Raw genomic sequence first — 16,577 nt, forward strand, 5'->3', positions numbered from 1 at the left:
GTGACAATGTCCTGGGACATCCCACAAACGTGTCACCTTCTAACTACGAGTGTGTGGCCTGTGAGTGGTATAGAGCGAAATCGATTACATGTACGTTTTCGTGAGAGTCTCAGCTTTCCATAGAGGGGTCACAGTAGTTTCTAGCTCTAACCATTCAGTCTATACAGATGTTTTTGTTAGAAGTGTTAAAGCCCAACACTGCAAACGTATAGTTAGTACCAATGCTCCACGTTTTTTCAAACGTCCACCACACCAGCTCCTCGTTAGTATAGTGGTGAGTATCCCCGCCTGTCACGCGGGAGACCGGGGTTCAATTCCCCGACGGGGAGAAAGGACTGCTTTTTTTTTAGGGTGAACAATGTAGCTGAGCCCACTATGCGAAAAATATGCTTGGAGATAAAGCTTTATGATACGATTTTCCAGCATTATCTCAGTATTCCAAGGCATTGGTTGTTCAGTGGTAGAATTCTCGCCTGCCACGCGGGAGGCCTGGGTTCGATTCCCGGCCAATGCAGGATGTTTTGAACATGTAATTTCGAGAAGTATGCAAACCCCTGAGGGAGAAATCTGTGCTCGATTGCCAGGCCAACAGAAATCTCAACTGACTCTTGAAAAATCTGACTTTGCTTTCATTTTCAGTTTGGACATTTACTCATTCTCAGAAGACTTTGGTGAATCCATTGTAGATGTCCAGTGTGTGAGGTGATTTACTTTGTGCAAGGCTTAAGTTGTTAAATGGGAAACGAGTAACCAACTAGTCATCGACAACTGTCTTGAGTTTGGCATTTGTGACAATGTCCTGGGACATCCCACAAACGCGTCACCTTCTAACTACGAGTGTGTGGCCTGTGAGTGGTATAGAGCGAAATCGATTACATGTACGTTTTCGTGAGAGTCTCAGCTTTCCATAGAGGGGTCACAGTAGTTTCTAGCTCTAACCATTCAGTCTATACAGATGTTTTTGTTAGAAGTGTTAAAGCCCAACACTGCAAACGTATAGTTAGTACCAATGCTCCACGTTTTTTCAAACGTCCACCACACCTGCTCCTCGTTAGTATAGTGGTGAGTATCCCCGCCTGTCACGCGGGAGACCGGGGTTCAATTCCCCGACGGGGAGAAAGGACTGCTTTTTTTTTAGGGTGAACAATGTAGCTGAGCCCACTATGCGAAAAATATGCTTGGAGATAAAGCTTTATGATACGATTTTCCAGCATTATCTCAGTATTCCAAGGCATTGGTTGTTCAGTGGTAGAATTCTCGCCTGCCACGCGGGAGGCCCGGGTTCGATTCCCGGCCAATGCAGGATGTTTTGAACATGTAATTTCGAGAAGTATGCAAACCCCTGAGGGAGAAATCTGTGCTCGATTGCCAGGCCAACAGAAATCTCAACTGACTCTTGAAAAATCTGACTTTGCTTTCATTTTCAGTTTGGACATTTACTCATTCTCAGAAGACTTTGGTGAATCCATTGTAGATGTCCAGTGTGTGAGGTGATTTACTTTGTGCAAGGCTTAAGTTGTTAAATGGGAAACGAGTAACCAACTAGTCATCGACAACTGTCTTGAGTTTGGCATTTGTGACAATGTCCTGGGACATCCCACAAACGCGTCACCTTCTAACTACGAGTGTGTGGCCTGTGAGTGGTATAGAGCGAAATCGATTACATGTACGTTTTCGTGAGAGTCTCAGCTTTCCATAGAGGGGTCACAGTAGTTTCTAGCTCTAACCATTCAGTCTATACAGATGTTTTTGTTAGAAGTGTTAAAGCCCAACACTGCAAACGTATAGTTAGTACCAATGCTCCACGTTTTTTCAAACGTCCACCACACCAGCTCCTCGTTAGTATAGTGGTGAGTATCCCCGCCTGTCACGCGGGAGACCGGGGTTCAATTCCCCGACGGGGAGAAAGGACTGCTTTTTTTTTAGGGTGAACAATGTAGCTGAGCCCACTATGCGAAAAATATGCTTGGAGATAAAGCTTTATGATACGATTTTCCAGCATTATCTCAGTATTCCAAGGCATTGGTTGTTCAGTGGTAGAATTCTCGCCTGCCACGCGGGAGGCCTGGGTTCGATTCCCGGCCAATGCAGGATGTTTTGAACATGTAATTTCGAGAAGTATGCAAACCCCTGAGGGAGAAATCTGTGCTCGATTGCCAGGCCAACAGAAATCTCAACTGACTCTTGAAAAATCTGACTTTGCTTTCATTTTCAGTTTGGACATTTACTCATTCTCAGAAGACTTTGGTGAATCCATTGTAGATGTCCAGTGTGTGAGGTGATTTACTTTGTGCAAGGCTTAAGTTGTTAAATGGGAAACGAGTAACCAACTAGTCATCGACAACTGTCTTGAGTTTGGCATTTGTGACAATGTCCTGGGACATCCCACAAACGCGTCACCTTCTAACTACGAGTGTGTGGCCTGTGAGTGGTATAGAGCGAAATCGATTACATGTACGTTTTCGTGAGAGTCTCAGCTTTCCATAGAGGGGTCACAGTAGTTTCTAGCTCTAACCATTCAGTCTATACAGATGTTTTTGTTAGAAGTGTTAAAGCCCAACACTGCAAACGTATAGTTAGTACCAATGCTCCACGTTTTTTCAAACGTCCACCACACCTGCTCCTCGTTAGTATAGTGGTGAGTATCCCCGCCTGTCACGCGGGAGACCGGGGTTCAATTCCCCGACGGGGAGAAAGGACTGCTTTTTTTTTAGGGTGAACAATGTAGCTGAGCCCACTATGCGAAAAATATGCTTGGAGATAAAGCTTTATGATACGATTTTCCAGCATTATCTCAGTATTCCAAGGCATTGGTTGTTCAGTGGTAGAATTCTCGCCTGCCACGCGGGAGGCCCGGGTTCGATTCCCGGCCAATGCAGGATGTTTTGAACATGTAATTTCGAGAAGTATGCAAACCCCTGAGGGAGAAATCTGTGCTCGATTGCCAGGCCAACAGAAATCTCAACTGACTCTTGAAAAATCTGACTTTGCTTTCATTTTCAGTTTGGACATTTACTCATTCTCAGAAGACTTTGGTGAATCCATTGTAGATGTCCAGTGTGTGAGGTGATTTACTTTGTGCAAGGCTTAAGTTGTTAAATGGGAAACGAGTAACCAACTAGTCATCGACAACTGTCTTGAGTTTGGCATTTGTGACAATGTCCTGGGACATCCCACAAACGCGTCACCTTCTAACTACGAGTGTGTGGCCTGTGAGTGGTATAGAGCGAAATCGATTACATGTACGTTTTCGTGAGAGTCTCAGCTTTCCATAGAGGGGTCACAGTAGTTTCTAGCTCTAACCATTCAGTCTATACAGATGTTTTTGTTAGAAGTGTTAAAGCCCAACACTGCAAACGTATAGTTAGTACCAATGCTCCACGTTTTTTCAAACGTCCACCACACCAGCTCCTCGTTAGTATAGTGGTGAGTATCCCCGCCTGTCACGCGGGAGACCGGGGTTCAATTCCCCGACGGGGAGAAAGGACTGCTTTTTTTTTAGGGTGAACAATGTAGCTGAGCCCACTATGCGAAAAATATGCTTGGAGATAAAGCTTTATGATACGATTTTCCAGCATTATCTCAGTATTCCAAGGCATTGGTTGTTCAGTGGTAGAATTCTCGCCTGCCACGCGGGAGGCCTGGGTTCGATTCCCGGCCAATGCAGGATGTTTTGAACATGTAATTTCGAGAAGTATGCAAACCCCTGAGGGAGAAATCTGTGCTCGATTGCCAGGCCAACAGAAATCTCAACTGACTCTTGAAAAATCTGACTTTGCTTTCATTTTCAGTTTGGACATTTACTCATTCTCAGAAGACTTTGGTGAATCCATTGTAGATGTCCAGTGTGTGAGGTGATTTACTTTGTGCAAGGCTTAAGTTGTTAAATGGGAAACGAGTAACCAACTAGTCATCGACAACTGTCTTGAGTTTGGCATTTGTGACAATGTCCTGGGACATCCCACAAACGCGTCACCTTCTAACTACGAGTGTGTGGCCTGTGAGTGGTATAGAGCGAAATCGATTACATGTACGTTTTCGTGAGAGTCTCAGCTTTCCATAGAGGGGTCACAGTAGTTTCTAGCTCTAACCATTCAGTCTATACAGATGTTTTTGTTAGAAGTGTTAAAGCCCAACACTGCAAACGTATAGTTAGTACCAATGCTCCACGTTTTTTCAAACGTCCACCACACCAGCTCCTCGTTAGTATAGTGGTGAGTATCCCCGCCTGTCACGCGGGAGACCGGGGTTCAATTCCCCGACGGGGAGAAAGGACTGCTTTTTTTTTTAGGGTGAACAATGTAGCTGAGCCCACTATGCGAAAAATATGCTTGGAGATAAAGCTTTATGATACGATTTCCAGCATTATCTCAGTATTCCAAGGCATTGGTTGTTCAGTGGTAGAATTCTCGCCTGCCACGCGGGAGGCCCGGGTTCGATTCCCGGCCAATGCAGGATGTTTTGAACATGTAATTTCGAGAAGTATGCAAACCCCTGAGGGAGAAATCTGTGCTCGATTGCCAGGCCAACAGAAATCTCAACTGACTCTTGAAAAATCTGACTTTGCTTTCATTTTCAGTTTGGACATTTACTCATTCTCAGAAGACTTTGGTGAATCCATTGTAGATGTCCAGTGTGTGAGGTGATTTACTTTGTGCAAGGCTTAAGTTGTTAAATGGGAAACGAGTAACCAACTAGTCATCGACAACTGTCTTGAGTTTGGCATTTGTGACAATGTCCTGGGACATCCCACAAACGCGTCACCTTCTAACTACGAGTGTGTGGCCTGTGAGTGGTATAGAGCGAAATCGATTACATGTACGTTTTCGTGAGAGTCTCAGCTTTCCATAGAGGGGTCACAGTAGTTTCTAGCTCTAACCATTCAGTCTATACAGATGTTTTTGTTAGAAGTGTTAAAGCCCAACACTGCAAACGTATAGTTAGTACCAATGCTCCACGTTTTCTCAAACGTCCACCACACCAGCTCCTCGTTAGTATAGTGGTGAGTATCCCCGCCTGTCACGCGGGAGACCGGGGTTCAATTCCCCGACGGGGAGAAAGGACTGCTTTTTTTTTAGGGTGAACAATGTAGCTGAGCCCACTATGCGAAAAATATGCTTGGAGATAAAGCTTTATGATACGATTTTCCAGCATTATCTCAGTATTCCAAGGCATTGGTTGTTCAGTGGTAGAATTCTCGCCTGCCACGCGGGAGGCCCGGGTTCGATTCCCGGCCAATGCAGGATGTTTTGAACATGTAATTTCGAGAAGTATGCAAACCCCTGAGGGAGAAATCTGTGCTCGATTGCCAGGCCAACAGAAATCTCAACTGACTCTTGAAAAATCTGACTTTGCTTTCATTTTCAGTTTGGACATTTACTCATTCTCAGAAGACTTTGGTGAATCCATTGTAGATGTCCAGTGTGTGAGGTGATTTACTTTGTGCAAGGCTTAAGTTGTTAAATGGGAAACGAGTAACCAACTAGTCATCGACAACTGTCTTGAGTTTGGCATTTGTGACAATGTCCTGGGACATCCCACAAACGCGTCACCTTCTAACTACGAGTGTGTGGCCTGTGAGTGGTATAGAGCGAAATCGATTACATGTACGTTTTCGTGAGAGTCTCAGCTTTCCATAGAGGGGTCACAGTAGTTTCTAGCTCTAACCATTCAGTCTATACAGATGTTTTTGTTAGAAGTGTTAAAGCCCAACACTGCAAACGTATAGTTAGTACCAATGCTCCACGTTTTTTCAAACGTCCACCACACCAGCTCCTCGTTAGTATAGTGGTGAGTATCCCCGCCTGTCACGCGGGAGACCGGGGTTCAATTCCCCGACGGGGAGAAAGGACTGCTTTTTTTTTTAGGGTGAACAATGTAGCTGAGCCCACTATGTGAAAAATATGCCTGGAGATAAAGCTTTATGATACGATTTCCAGCATTATCTCAGTATTCCAAGGCATTGGTTGTTCAGTGGTAGAATTTTCGCCTGCCACGCGGGAGGCCCGGGTTCGATTCCCGGCCAATGCAGGATGTTTTGAACATGTAATTTCGAGAAGTATGCAAACCCCTGAGGGAGAAATCTGTGCTCGATTGCCAGGCCAACAGAAATCTCAACTGACTCTTGAAAAATCTGACTTTGCTTTCATTTTCAGTTTGGACATTTACTCATTCTCAGAAGACTTTGGTGAATCCATTGTAGATGTCCAGTGTGTGAGGTGATTTACTTTGTGCAAGGCTTAAGTTGTTAAATGGGAAACGAGTAACCAACTAGTCATCGACAACTGTCTTGAGTTTGGCATTTGTGACAATGTCCTGGGACATCCCACAAACGCGTCACCTTCTAACTACGAGTGTGTGGCCTGTGAGTGGTATAGAGCGAAATCGATTACATGTACGTTTTCGTGAGAGTCTCAGCTTTCCATAGAGGGGTCACAGTAGTTTCTAGCTCTAACCATTCAGTCTATACAGATGTTTTTGTTAGAAGTGTTAAAGCCCAACACTGCAAACGTATAGTTAGTACCAATGCTCCACGTTTTCTCAAACGTCCACCACACCAGCTCCTCGTTAGTATAGTGGTGAGTATCCCCGCCTGTCACGCGGGAGACCGGGGTTCAATTCCCCGACGGGGAGAAAGGACTGCTTTTTTTTTAGGGTGAACAATGTAGCTGAGCCCACTATGCGAAAAATATGCTTGGAGATAAAGCTTTATGATACGATTTTCCAGCATTATCTCAGTATTCCAAGGCATTGGTTGTTCAGTGGTAGAATTCTCGCCTGCCACGCGGGAGGCCCGGGTTCGATTCCCGGCCAATGCAGGATGTTTTGAACATGTAATTTCGAGAAGTATGCAAACCCCTGAGGGAGAAATCTGTGCTCGATTGCCAGGCCAACAGAAATCTCAACTGACTCTTGAAAAATCTGACTTTGCTTTCATTTTCAGTTTGGACATTTACTCATTCTCAGAAGACTTTGGTGAATCCATTGTAGATGTCCAGTGTGTGAGGTGATTTACTTTGTGCAAGGCTTAAGTTGTTAAATGGGAAACGAGTAACCAACTAGTCATCGACAACTGTCTTGAGTTTGGCATTTGTGACAATGTCCTGGGACATCCCACAAACGCGTCACCTTCTAACTACGAGTGTGTGGCCTGTGAGTGGTATAGAGCGAAATCGATTACATGTACGTTTTCGTGAGAGTCTCAGCTTTCCATAGAGGGGTCACAGTAGTTTCTAGCTCTAACCATTCAGTCTATACAGATGTTTTTGTTAGAAGTGTTAAAGCCCAACACTGCAAACGTATAGTTAGTACCAATGCTCCACGTTTTTTCAAACGTCCACCACACCAGCTCCTCGTTAGTATAGTGGTGAGTATCCCCGCCTGTCACGCGGGAGACCGGGGTTCAATTCCCCGACGGGGAGAAAGGACTGCTTTTTTTTTTAGGGTGAACAATGTAGCTGAGCCCACTATGCGAAAAATATGCTTGGAGATAAAGCTTTATGATACGATTTCCAGCATTATCTCAGTATTCCAAGGCATTGGTTGTTCAGTGGTAGAATTCTCGCCTGCCACGCGGGAGGCCCGGGTTCGATTCCCGGCCAATGCAGGATGTTTTGAACATGTAATTTCGAGAAGTATGCAAACCCCTGAGGGAGAAATCTGTGCTCGATTGCCAGGCCAACAGAAATCTCAACTGACTCTTGAAAAATCTGACTTTGCTTTCATTTTCAGTTTGGACATTTACTCATTCTCAGAAGACTTTGGTGAATACATTGTAGATGTCCAGTGTGTGAGGTGATTTACTTTGTGCAAGGCTTAAGTTGTTAAATGGGAAACGAGTAACCAACTAGTCATCGACAACTGTCTTGAGTTTGGCATTTGTGACAATGTCCTGGGACATCCCACAAACGCGTCACCTTCTAACTACGAGTGTGTGGCCTGTGAGTGGTATAGAGCGAAATCGATTACATGTACGTTTTCGTGAGAGTCTCAGCTTTCCATAGAGGGGTCACAGTAGTTTCTAGCTCTAACCATTCAGTCTATACAGATGTTTTTGTTAGAAGTGTTAAAGCCCAACACTGCAAACGTATAGTTAGTACCAATGCTCCACGTTTTCTCAAACGTCCACCACACCAGCTCCTCGTTAGTATAGTGGTGAGTATCCCCGCCTGTCACGCGGGAGACCGGGGTTCAATTCCCCGACGGGGAGAAAGGACTGCTTTTTTTTTAGGGTGAACAATGTAGCTGAGCCCACTATGCGAAAAATATGCTTGGAGATAAAGCTTTATGATACGATTTTCCAGCATTATCTCAGTATTCCAAGGCATTGGTTGTTCAGTGGTAGAATTCTCGCCTGCCACGCGGGAGGCCCGGGTTCGATTCCCGGCCAATGCAGGATGTTTTGAACATGTAATTTCGAGAAGTATGCAAACCCCTGAGGGAGAAATCTGTGCTCGATTGCCAGGCCAACAGAAATCTCAACTGACTCTTGAAAAATCTGACTTTGCTTTCATTTTCAGTTTGGACATTTACTCATTCTCAGAAGACTTTGGTGAATACATTGTAGATGTCCAGTGTGTGAGGTGATTTACTTTGTGCAAGGCTTAAGTTGTTAAATGGGAAACGAGTAACCAACTAGTCATCGACAACTGTCTTGAGTTTGGCATTTGTGACAATGTCCTGGGACATCCCACAAACGCGTCACCTTCTAACTACGAGTGTGTGGCCTGTGAGTGGTATAGAGCGAAATCGATTACATGTACGTTTTCGTGAGAGTCTCAGCTTTCCATAGAGGGGTCACAGTAGTTTCTAGCTCTAACCATTCAGTCTATACAGATGTTTTTGTTAGAAGTGTTAAAGCCCAACACTGCAAACGTATAGTTAGTACCAATGCTCCACGTTTTCTCAAACGTCCACCACACCAGCTCCTCGTTAGTATAGTGGTGAGTATCCCCGCCTGTCACGCGGGAGACCGGGGTTCAATTCCCCGACGGGGAGAAAGGACTGCTTTTTTTTTAGGGTGAACAATGTAGCTGAGCCCACTATGCGAAAAATATGCTTGGAGATAAAGCTTTATGATACGATTTTCCAGCATTATCTCAGTATTCCAAGGCATTGGTTGTTCAGTGGTAGAATTCTCGCCTGCCACGCGGGAGGCCCGGGTTCGATTCCCGGCCAATGCAGGATGTTTTGAACATGTAATTTCGAGAAGTATGCAAACCCCTGAGGGAGAAATCTGTGCTCGATTGCCAGGCCAACAGAAATCTCAACTGACTCTTGAAAAATCTGACTTTGCTTTCATTTTCAGTTTGGACATTTACTCATTCTCAGAAGACTTTGGTGAATCCATTGTAGATGTCCAGTGTGTGAGGTGATTTACTTTGTGCAAGGCTTAAGTTGTTAAATGGGAAACGAGTAACCAACTAGTCATCGACAACTGTCTTGAGTTTGGCATTTGTGACAATGTCCTGGGACATCCCACAAACGCGTCACCTTCTAACTACGAGTGTGTGGCCTGTGAGTGGTATAGAGCGAAATCGATTACATGTACGTTTTCGTGAGAGTCTCAGCTTTCCATAGAGGGGTCACAGTAGTTTCTAGCTCTAACCATTCAGTCTATACAGATGTTTTTGTTAGAAGTGTTAAAGCCCAACACTGCAAACGTATAGTTAGTACCAATGCTCCACGTTTTCTCAAACGTCCACCACACCAGCTCCTCGTTAGTATAGTGGTGAGTATCCCCGCCTGTCACGCGGGAGACCGGGGTTCAATTCCCCGACGGGGAGAAAGGACTGCTTTTTTTTTAGGGTGAACAATGTAGCTGAGCCCACTATGCGAAAAATATGCTTGGAGATAAAGCTTTATGATACGATTTTCCAGCATTATCTCAGTATTCCAAGGCATTGGTTGTTCAGTGGTAGAATTCTCGCCTGCCACGCGGGAGGCCCGGGTTCGATTCCCGGCCAATGCAGGATGTTTTGAACATGTAATTTCGAGAAGTATGCAAACCCCTGAGGGAGAAATCTGTGCTCGATTGCCAGGCCAACAGAAATCTCAACTGACTCTTGAAAAATCTGACTTTGCTTTCATTTTCAGTTTGGACATTTACTCATTCTCAGAAGACTTTGGTGAATCCATTGTAGATGTCCAGTGTGTGAGGTGATTTACTTTGTGCAAGGCTTAAGTTGTTAAATGGGAAACGAGTAACCAACTAGTCATCGACAACTGTCTTGAGTTTGGCATTTGTGACAATGTCCTGGGACATCCCACAAACGCGTCACCTTCTAACTACGAGTGTGTGGCCTGTGAGTGGTATAGAGCGAAATCGATTACATGTACGTTTTCGTGAGAGTCTCAGCTTTCCATAGAGGGGTCACAGTAGTTTCTAGCTCTAACCATTCAGTCTATACAGATGTTTTTGTTAGAAGTGTTAAAGCCCAACACTGCAAACGTATAGTTAGTACCAATGCTCCACGTTTTCTCAAACGTCCACCACACCAGCTCCTCGTTAGTATAGTGGTGAGTATCCCCGCCTGTCACGCGGGAGACCGGGGTTCAATTCCCCGACGGGGAGAAAGGACTGCTTTTTTTTTAGGGTGAACAATGTAGCTGAGCCCACTATGCGAAAAATATGCTTGGAGATAAAGCTTTATGATACGATTTTCCAGCATTATCTCAGTATTCCAAGGCATTGGTTGTTCAGTGGTAGAATTCTCGCCTGCCACGCGGGAGGCCCGGGTTCGATTCCCGGCCAATGCAGGATGTTTTGAACATGTAATTTCGAGAAGTATGCAAACCCCTGAGGGAGAAATCTGTGCTCGATTGCCAGGCCAACAGAAATCTCAACTGACTCTTGAAAAATCTGACTTTGCTTTCATTTTCAGTTTGGACATTTACTCATTCTCAGAAGACTTTGGTGAATCCATTGTAGATGTCCAGTGTGTGAGGTGATTTACTTTGTGCAAGGCTTAAGTTGTTAAATGGGAAACGAGTAACCAACTAGTCATCGACAACTGTCTTGAGTTTGGCATTTGTGACAATGTCCTGGGACATCCCACAAACGCGTCACCTTCTAACTACGAGTGTGTGGCCTGTGAGTGGTATAGAGCGAAATCGATTACATGTACGTTTTCGTGAGAGTCTCAGCTTTCCATAGAGGGGTCACAGTAGTTTCTAGCTCTAACCATTCAGTCTATACAGATGTTTTTGTTAGAAGTGTTAAAGCCCAACACTGCAAACGTATAGTTAGTACCAATGCTCCACGTTTTTTCAAACGTCCACCACACCAGCTCCTCGTTAGTATAGTGGTGAGTATCCCCGCCTGTCACGCGGGAGACCGGGGTTCAATTCCCCGACGGGGAGAAAGGACTGCTTTTTTTTTTAGGGTGAACAATGTAGCTGAGCCCACTATGTGAAAAATATGCCTGGAGATAAAGCTTTATGATACGATTTCCAGCATTATCTCAGTATTCCAAGGCATTGGTTGTTCAGTGGTAGAATTCTCGCCTGCCACGCGGGAGGCCCGGGTTCGATTCCCGGCCAATGCAGGATGTTTTGAACATGTAATTTCGAGAAGTATGCAAACCCCTGAGGGAGAAATCTGTGCTCGATTGCCAGGCCAACAGAAATCTCAACTGACTCTTGAAAAATCTGACTTTGCTTTCATTTTCAGTTTGGACATTTACTCATTCTCAGAAGACTTTGGTGAATCCATTGTAGATGTCCAGTGTGTGAGGTGATTTACTTTGTGCAAGGCTTAAGTTGTTAAATGGGAAACGAGTAACCAACTAGTCATCGACAACTGTCTTGAGTTTGGCATTTGTGACAATGTCCTGGGACATCCCACAAACGCGTCACCTTCTAACTACGAGTGTGTGGCCTGTGAGTGGTATAGAGCGAAATCGATTACATGTACGTTTTCGTGAGAGTCTCAGCTTTCCATAGAGGGGTCACAGTAGTTTCTAGCTCTAACCATTCAGTCTATACAGATGTTTTTGTTAGAAGTGTTAAAGCCCAACACTGCAAACGTATAGTTAGTACCAATGCTCCACGTTTTCTCAAACGTCCACCACACCAGCTCCTCGTTAGTATAGTGGTGAGTATCCCCGCCTGTCACGCGGGAGACCGGGGTTCAATTCCCCGACGGGGAGAAAGGACTGCTTTTTTTTTAGGGTGAACAATGTAGCTGAGCCCACTATGCGAAAAATATGCTTGGAGATAAAGCTTTATGATACGATTTTCCAGCATTATCTCAGTATTCCAAGGCATTGGTTGTTCAGTGGTAGAATTCTCGCCTGCCACGCGGGAGGCCCGGGTTCGATTCCCGGCCAATGCAGGATGTTTTGAACATGTAATTTCGAGAAGTATGCAAACCCCTGAGGGAGAAATCTGTGCTCGATTGCCAGGCCAACAGAAATCTCAACTGACTCTTGAAAAATCTGACTTTGCTTTCATTTTCAGTTTGGACATTTACTCATTCTCAGAAGACTTTGGTGAATCCATTGTAGATGTCCAGTGTGTGAGGTGATTTACTTTGTGCAAGGCTTAAGTTGTTAAATGGGAAACGAGTAACCAACTAGTCATCGACAACTGTCTTGAGTTTGGCATTTGTGACAATGTCCTGGGACATCCCACAAACGCGTCACCTTCTAACTACGAGTGTGTGGCCTGTGAGTGGTATAGAGCGAAATCGATTACATGTACGTTTTCGTGAGAGTCTCAGCTTTCCATAGAGGGGTCACAGTAGTTTCTAGCTCTAACCATTCAGTCTATACAGATGTTTTTGTTAGAAGTGTTAAAGCCCAACACTGCAAACGTATAGTTAGTACCAATGCTCCACGTTTTCTCAAACGTCCACCACACCAGCTCCTCGTTAGTATAGTGGTGAGTATCCCCGCCTGTCACGCGGGAGACCGGGGTTCAATTCCCCGACGGGGAGAAAGGACTGCTTTTTTTTTAGGGTGAACAATGTAGCTGAGCCCACTATGCGAAAAATATGCTTGGAGATAAAGCTTTATGATACGATTTTCCAGCATTATCTCAGTATTCCAAGGCATTGGTTGTTCAGTGGTAGAATTCTCGCCTGCCACGCGGGAGGCCCGGGTTCGATTCCCGGCCAATGCAGGATGTTTTGAACATGTAATTTCGAGAAGTATGCAAACCCCTGAGGGAGAAATCTGTGCTCGATTGCCAGGCCAACAGAAATCTCAACTGACTCTTGAAAAATCTGACTTTGCTTTCATTTTCAGTTTGGACATTTACTCATTCTCAGAAGACTTTGGTGAATCCATTGTAGATGTCCAGTGTGTGAGGTGATTTACTTTGTGCAAGGCTTAAGTTGTTAAATGGGAAACGAGTAACCAACTAGTCATCGACAACTGTCTTGAGTTTGGCATTTGTGACAATGTCCTGGGACATCCCACAAACGCGTCACCTTCTAACTACGAGTGTGTGGCCTGTGAGTGGTATAGAGCGAAATCGATTACATGTACGTTTTCGTGAGAGTCTCAGCTTTCCATAGAGGGGTCACAGTAGTTTCTAGCTCTAACCATTCAGTCTATACAGATGTTTTTGTTAGAAGTGTTAAAGCCCAACACTGCAAACGTATAGTTAGTACCAATGCTCCACGTTTTTTCAAACGTCCACCACACCAGCTCCTCGTTAGTATAGTGGTGAGTATCCCCGCCTGTCACGCGGGAGACCGGGGTTCAATTCCCCGACGGGGAGAAAGGACTGCTTTTTTTTTTAGGGTGAACAATGTAGCTGAGCCCACTATGTGAAAAATATGCCTGGAGATAAAGCTTTATGATACGATTTCCAGCATTATCTCAGTATTCCAAGGCATTGGTTGTTCAGTGGTAGAATTCTCGCCTGCCACGCGGGAGGCCCGGGTTCGATTCCCGGCCAATGCAGGATGTTTTGAACATGTAATTTCGAGAAGTATGCAAACCCCTGAGGGAGAAATCTGTGCTCGATTGCCAGGCCAACAGAAATCTCAACTGACTCTTGAAAAATCTGACTTTGCTTTCATTTTCAGTTTGGACATTTACTCATTCTCAGAAGACTTTGGTGAATCCATTGTAGATGTCCAGTGTGTGAGGTGATTTACTTTGTGCAAGGCTTAAGTTGTTAAATGGGAAACGAGTAACCAACTAGTCATCGACAACTGTCTTGAGTTTGGCATTTGTGACAATGTCCTGGGACATCCCACAAACGCGTCACCTTCTAACTACGAGTGTGTGGCCTGTGAGTGGTATAGAGCGAAATCGATTACATGTACGTTTTCGTGAGAGTCTCAGCTTTCCATAGAGGGGTCACAGTAGTTTCTAGCTCTAACCATTCAGTCTATACAGATGTTTTTGTTAGAAGTGTTAAAGCCCAACACTGCAAACGTATAGTTAGTACCAATGCTCCACGTTTTCTCAAACGTCCACCACACCAGCTCCTCGTTAGTATAGTGGTGAGTATCCCCGCCTGTCACGCGGGAGACCGGGGTTCAATTCCCCGACGGGGAGAAAGGACTGCTTTTTTTTTAGGGTGAACAATGTAGCTGAGCCCACTATGCGAAAAATATGCTTGGAGATAAAGCTTTATGATACGATTTTCCAGCATTATCTCAGTATTCCAAGGCATTGGTTGTTCAGTGGTAGAATTCTCGCCTGCCACGCGGGAGGCCCGGGTTCGATTCCCGGCCAATGCAGGATGTTTTGAACATGTAATTTCGAGAAGTATGCAAACCCCTGAGGGAGAAATCTGTGCTCGATTGCCAGGCCAACAGAAATCTCAACTGACTCTTGAAAAATCTGACTTTGCTTTCATTTTCAGTTTGGACATTTACTCATTCTCAGAAGACTTTGGTGAATCCATTGTAGATGTCCAGTGTGTGAGGTGATTTACTTTGTGCAAGGCTTAAGTTGTTAAATGGGAAACGAGTAACCAACTAGTCATCGACAACTGTCTTGAGTTTGGCATTTGTGACAATGTCCTGGGACATCCCACAAACGCGTCACCTTCTAACTACGAGTGTGTGGCCTGTGAGTGGTATAGAGCGAAATCGATTACATGTACGTTTTCGTGAGAGTCTCAGCTTTCCATAGAGGGGTCACAGTAGTTTCTAGCTCTAACCATTCAGTCTATACAGATGTTTTTGTTAGAAGTGTTAAAGCCCAACACTGCAAACGTATAGTTAGTACCAATGCTCCACGTTTTCTCAAACGTCCACCACACCAGCTCCTCGTTAGTATAGTGGTGAGTATCCCCGCCTGTCACGCGGGAGACCGGGGTTCAATTCCCCGACGGGGAGAAAGGACTGCTTTTTTTTTAGGGTGAACAATGTAGCTGAGCCCACTATGCGAAAAATATGCTTGGAGATAAAGCTTTATGATACGATTTTCCAGCATTATCTCAGTATTCCAAGGCATTGGTTGTTCAGTGGTAGAATTCTCGCCTGCCACGCGGGAGGCCCGGGTTCGATTCCCGGCCAATGCAGGATGTTTTGAACATGTAATTTCGAGAAGTATGCAAACCCCTGAGGGAGAAATCTGTGCTCGATTGCCAGGCCAACAGAAATCTCAACTGACTCTTGAAAAATCTGACTTTGCTTTCATTTTCAGTTTGGACATTTACTCATTCTCAGAAGACTTTGGTGAATCCATTGTAGATGTCCAGTGTGTGAGGTGATTTACTTTGTGCAAGGCTTAAGTTGTTAAATGGGAAACGAGTAACCAACTAGTCATCGACAACTGTCTTGAGTTTGGCATTTGTGACAATGTCCTGGGACATCCCACAAACGCGTCACCTTCTAACTACGAGTGTGTGGCCTGTGAGTGGTATAGAGCGAAATCGATTACATGTACGTTTTCGTGAGAGTCTCAGCTTTCCATAGAGGGGTCACAGTAGTTTCTAGCTCTAACCATTCAGTCTATACAGATGTTTTTGTTAGAAGTGTTAAAGCCCAACACTGCAAACGTATAGTTAGTACCAATGCTCCACGTTTTTTCAAACGTCCACCACACCAGCTCCTCGTTAGTATAGTGGTGAGTATCCCCGCCTGTCACGCGGGAGACCGGGGTTCAATTCCCCGACGGGGAGAAAGGACTGCTTTTTTTTTTAGGGTGAACAATGTAGCTGAGCCCACTATGTGAAAAATATGCCTGGAGATAAAGCTTTATGATACGATTTCCAGCATTATCTCAGTATTCCAAGGCATTGGTTGTTCAGTGGTAGAATTCTCGCCTGCCACGCGGGAGGCCCGGGTTCGATTCCCGGCCAATGCAGGATGTTTTGAACATGTAATTTCGAGAAGTATGCAAACCCCTGAGGGAGAAATCTGTGCTCGATTGCCAGGCCAACAGAAATCTCAACTGACTCTTGAAAAATCTGACTTTGCTTTCATTTTCAGTTTGGACATTTACTCATTCTCAGAAGACTTTGGTGAATCCATTGTAGATGTCCAGTGTGTGAGGTGATTTACTTTGTGCAAGGCTTAAGTTGTTAAATGGGAAACGAGTAACCAACTAGTCATCGACAACTGTCTTGAGTTTGGCATTTGTGACAATGTCCTGGGACATCCCACAAAC

The 16,577-nt window shown here is 44.8% G+C and overlaps 38 non-coding genes across 38 annotated transcripts; all 38 read left to right on the top strand.

The window, feature by feature from the left end:
* Positions 1-257: 257 nt before the first annotated feature.
* trnad-guc lies at positions 258-329 on the top strand. The gene has a single exon. It is a non-coding gene; the product is annotated as a tRNA-Asp (tRNA).
* Positions 330-1,045: 716 nt separating this feature from the next.
* On the top strand, positions 1,046-1,117 carry trnad-guc. Its single transcript has one exon. It is a non-coding gene; the product is annotated as a tRNA-Asp (tRNA).
* A 114-nt stretch (positions 1,118-1,231) lies between these two features.
* Positions 1,232-1,302, top strand: trnag-gcc. Its single transcript has one exon. It is a non-coding gene; the product is annotated as a tRNA-Gly (tRNA).
* A 531-nt stretch (positions 1,303-1,833) lies between these two features.
* Positions 1,834-1,905, top strand: trnad-guc. Its single transcript has one exon. It is a non-coding gene; the product is annotated as a tRNA-Asp (tRNA).
* A 716-nt stretch (positions 1,906-2,621) lies between these two features.
* On the top strand, positions 2,622-2,693 carry trnad-guc. The gene has a single exon. It is a non-coding gene; the product is annotated as a tRNA-Asp (tRNA).
* Positions 2,694-2,807: 114 nt separating this feature from the next.
* On the top strand, positions 2,808-2,878 carry trnag-gcc. Its single transcript has one exon. It is a non-coding gene; the product is annotated as a tRNA-Gly (tRNA).
* A 531-nt stretch (positions 2,879-3,409) lies between these two features.
* trnad-guc lies at positions 3,410-3,481 on the top strand. Its single transcript has one exon. It is a non-coding gene; the product is annotated as a tRNA-Asp (tRNA).
* Positions 3,482-4,197: 716 nt separating this feature from the next.
* On the top strand, positions 4,198-4,269 carry trnad-guc. The gene has a single exon. It is a non-coding gene; the product is annotated as a tRNA-Asp (tRNA).
* Positions 4,270-4,383: 114 nt separating this feature from the next.
* Positions 4,384-4,454, top strand: trnag-gcc. The gene has a single exon. It is a non-coding gene; the product is annotated as a tRNA-Gly (tRNA).
* A 531-nt stretch (positions 4,455-4,985) lies between these two features.
* trnad-guc lies at positions 4,986-5,057 on the top strand. Its single transcript has one exon. It is a non-coding gene; the product is annotated as a tRNA-Asp (tRNA).
* Positions 5,058-5,171: 114 nt separating this feature from the next.
* On the top strand, positions 5,172-5,242 carry trnag-gcc. Its single transcript has one exon. It is a non-coding gene; the product is annotated as a tRNA-Gly (tRNA).
* Positions 5,243-5,773: 531 nt separating this feature from the next.
* On the top strand, positions 5,774-5,845 carry trnad-guc. Its single transcript has one exon. It is a non-coding gene; the product is annotated as a tRNA-Asp (tRNA).
* Positions 5,846-6,561: 716 nt separating this feature from the next.
* On the top strand, positions 6,562-6,633 carry trnad-guc. The gene has a single exon. It is a non-coding gene; the product is annotated as a tRNA-Asp (tRNA).
* Positions 6,634-6,747: 114 nt separating this feature from the next.
* trnag-gcc lies at positions 6,748-6,818 on the top strand. Its single transcript has one exon. It is a non-coding gene; the product is annotated as a tRNA-Gly (tRNA).
* Positions 6,819-7,349: 531 nt separating this feature from the next.
* On the top strand, positions 7,350-7,421 carry trnad-guc. Its single transcript has one exon. It is a non-coding gene; the product is annotated as a tRNA-Asp (tRNA).
* A 114-nt stretch (positions 7,422-7,535) lies between these two features.
* trnag-gcc lies at positions 7,536-7,606 on the top strand. Its single transcript has one exon. It is a non-coding gene; the product is annotated as a tRNA-Gly (tRNA).
* A 531-nt stretch (positions 7,607-8,137) lies between these two features.
* On the top strand, positions 8,138-8,209 carry trnad-guc. The gene has a single exon. It is a non-coding gene; the product is annotated as a tRNA-Asp (tRNA).
* Positions 8,210-8,323: 114 nt separating this feature from the next.
* On the top strand, positions 8,324-8,394 carry trnag-gcc. The gene has a single exon. It is a non-coding gene; the product is annotated as a tRNA-Gly (tRNA).
* Positions 8,395-8,925: 531 nt separating this feature from the next.
* Positions 8,926-8,997, top strand: trnad-guc. Its single transcript has one exon. It is a non-coding gene; the product is annotated as a tRNA-Asp (tRNA).
* Positions 8,998-9,111: 114 nt separating this feature from the next.
* trnag-gcc lies at positions 9,112-9,182 on the top strand. The gene has a single exon. It is a non-coding gene; the product is annotated as a tRNA-Gly (tRNA).
* A 531-nt stretch (positions 9,183-9,713) lies between these two features.
* On the top strand, positions 9,714-9,785 carry trnad-guc. The gene has a single exon. It is a non-coding gene; the product is annotated as a tRNA-Asp (tRNA).
* Positions 9,786-9,899: 114 nt separating this feature from the next.
* Positions 9,900-9,970, top strand: trnag-gcc. The gene has a single exon. It is a non-coding gene; the product is annotated as a tRNA-Gly (tRNA).
* Positions 9,971-10,501: 531 nt separating this feature from the next.
* On the top strand, positions 10,502-10,573 carry trnad-guc. Its single transcript has one exon. It is a non-coding gene; the product is annotated as a tRNA-Asp (tRNA).
* Positions 10,574-10,687: 114 nt separating this feature from the next.
* Positions 10,688-10,758, top strand: trnag-gcc. The gene has a single exon. It is a non-coding gene; the product is annotated as a tRNA-Gly (tRNA).
* Positions 10,759-11,289: 531 nt separating this feature from the next.
* Positions 11,290-11,361, top strand: trnad-guc. The gene has a single exon. It is a non-coding gene; the product is annotated as a tRNA-Asp (tRNA).
* A 114-nt stretch (positions 11,362-11,475) lies between these two features.
* trnag-gcc lies at positions 11,476-11,546 on the top strand. Its single transcript has one exon. It is a non-coding gene; the product is annotated as a tRNA-Gly (tRNA).
* A 531-nt stretch (positions 11,547-12,077) lies between these two features.
* Positions 12,078-12,149, top strand: trnad-guc. The gene has a single exon. It is a non-coding gene; the product is annotated as a tRNA-Asp (tRNA).
* Positions 12,150-12,263: 114 nt separating this feature from the next.
* On the top strand, positions 12,264-12,334 carry trnag-gcc. The gene has a single exon. It is a non-coding gene; the product is annotated as a tRNA-Gly (tRNA).
* A 531-nt stretch (positions 12,335-12,865) lies between these two features.
* Positions 12,866-12,937, top strand: trnad-guc. Its single transcript has one exon. It is a non-coding gene; the product is annotated as a tRNA-Asp (tRNA).
* Positions 12,938-13,051: 114 nt separating this feature from the next.
* Positions 13,052-13,122, top strand: trnag-gcc. Its single transcript has one exon. It is a non-coding gene; the product is annotated as a tRNA-Gly (tRNA).
* Positions 13,123-13,653: 531 nt separating this feature from the next.
* trnad-guc lies at positions 13,654-13,725 on the top strand. Its single transcript has one exon. It is a non-coding gene; the product is annotated as a tRNA-Asp (tRNA).
* A 114-nt stretch (positions 13,726-13,839) lies between these two features.
* On the top strand, positions 13,840-13,910 carry trnag-gcc. Its single transcript has one exon. It is a non-coding gene; the product is annotated as a tRNA-Gly (tRNA).
* A 531-nt stretch (positions 13,911-14,441) lies between these two features.
* trnad-guc lies at positions 14,442-14,513 on the top strand. The gene has a single exon. It is a non-coding gene; the product is annotated as a tRNA-Asp (tRNA).
* A 114-nt stretch (positions 14,514-14,627) lies between these two features.
* On the top strand, positions 14,628-14,698 carry trnag-gcc. Its single transcript has one exon. It is a non-coding gene; the product is annotated as a tRNA-Gly (tRNA).
* Positions 14,699-15,229: 531 nt separating this feature from the next.
* On the top strand, positions 15,230-15,301 carry trnad-guc. The gene has a single exon. It is a non-coding gene; the product is annotated as a tRNA-Asp (tRNA).
* Positions 15,302-15,415: 114 nt separating this feature from the next.
* On the top strand, positions 15,416-15,486 carry trnag-gcc. The gene has a single exon. It is a non-coding gene; the product is annotated as a tRNA-Gly (tRNA).
* Positions 15,487-16,017: 531 nt separating this feature from the next.
* On the top strand, positions 16,018-16,089 carry trnad-guc. The gene has a single exon. It is a non-coding gene; the product is annotated as a tRNA-Asp (tRNA).
* Positions 16,090-16,203: 114 nt separating this feature from the next.
* Positions 16,204-16,274, top strand: trnag-gcc. Its single transcript has one exon. It is a non-coding gene; the product is annotated as a tRNA-Gly (tRNA).
* Positions 16,275-16,577: the final 303 nt, after the last annotated feature.

Source organism: Oncorhynchus mykiss, unplaced genomic scaffold (assembly GCF_013265735.2).
Source record: "Oncorhynchus mykiss isolate Arlee unplaced genomic scaffold, USDA_OmykA_1.1 un_scaffold_291, whole genome shotgun sequence".
Taxonomy (NCBI): domain Eukaryota; kingdom Metazoa; phylum Chordata; class Actinopteri; order Salmoniformes; family Salmonidae; genus Oncorhynchus; species Oncorhynchus mykiss.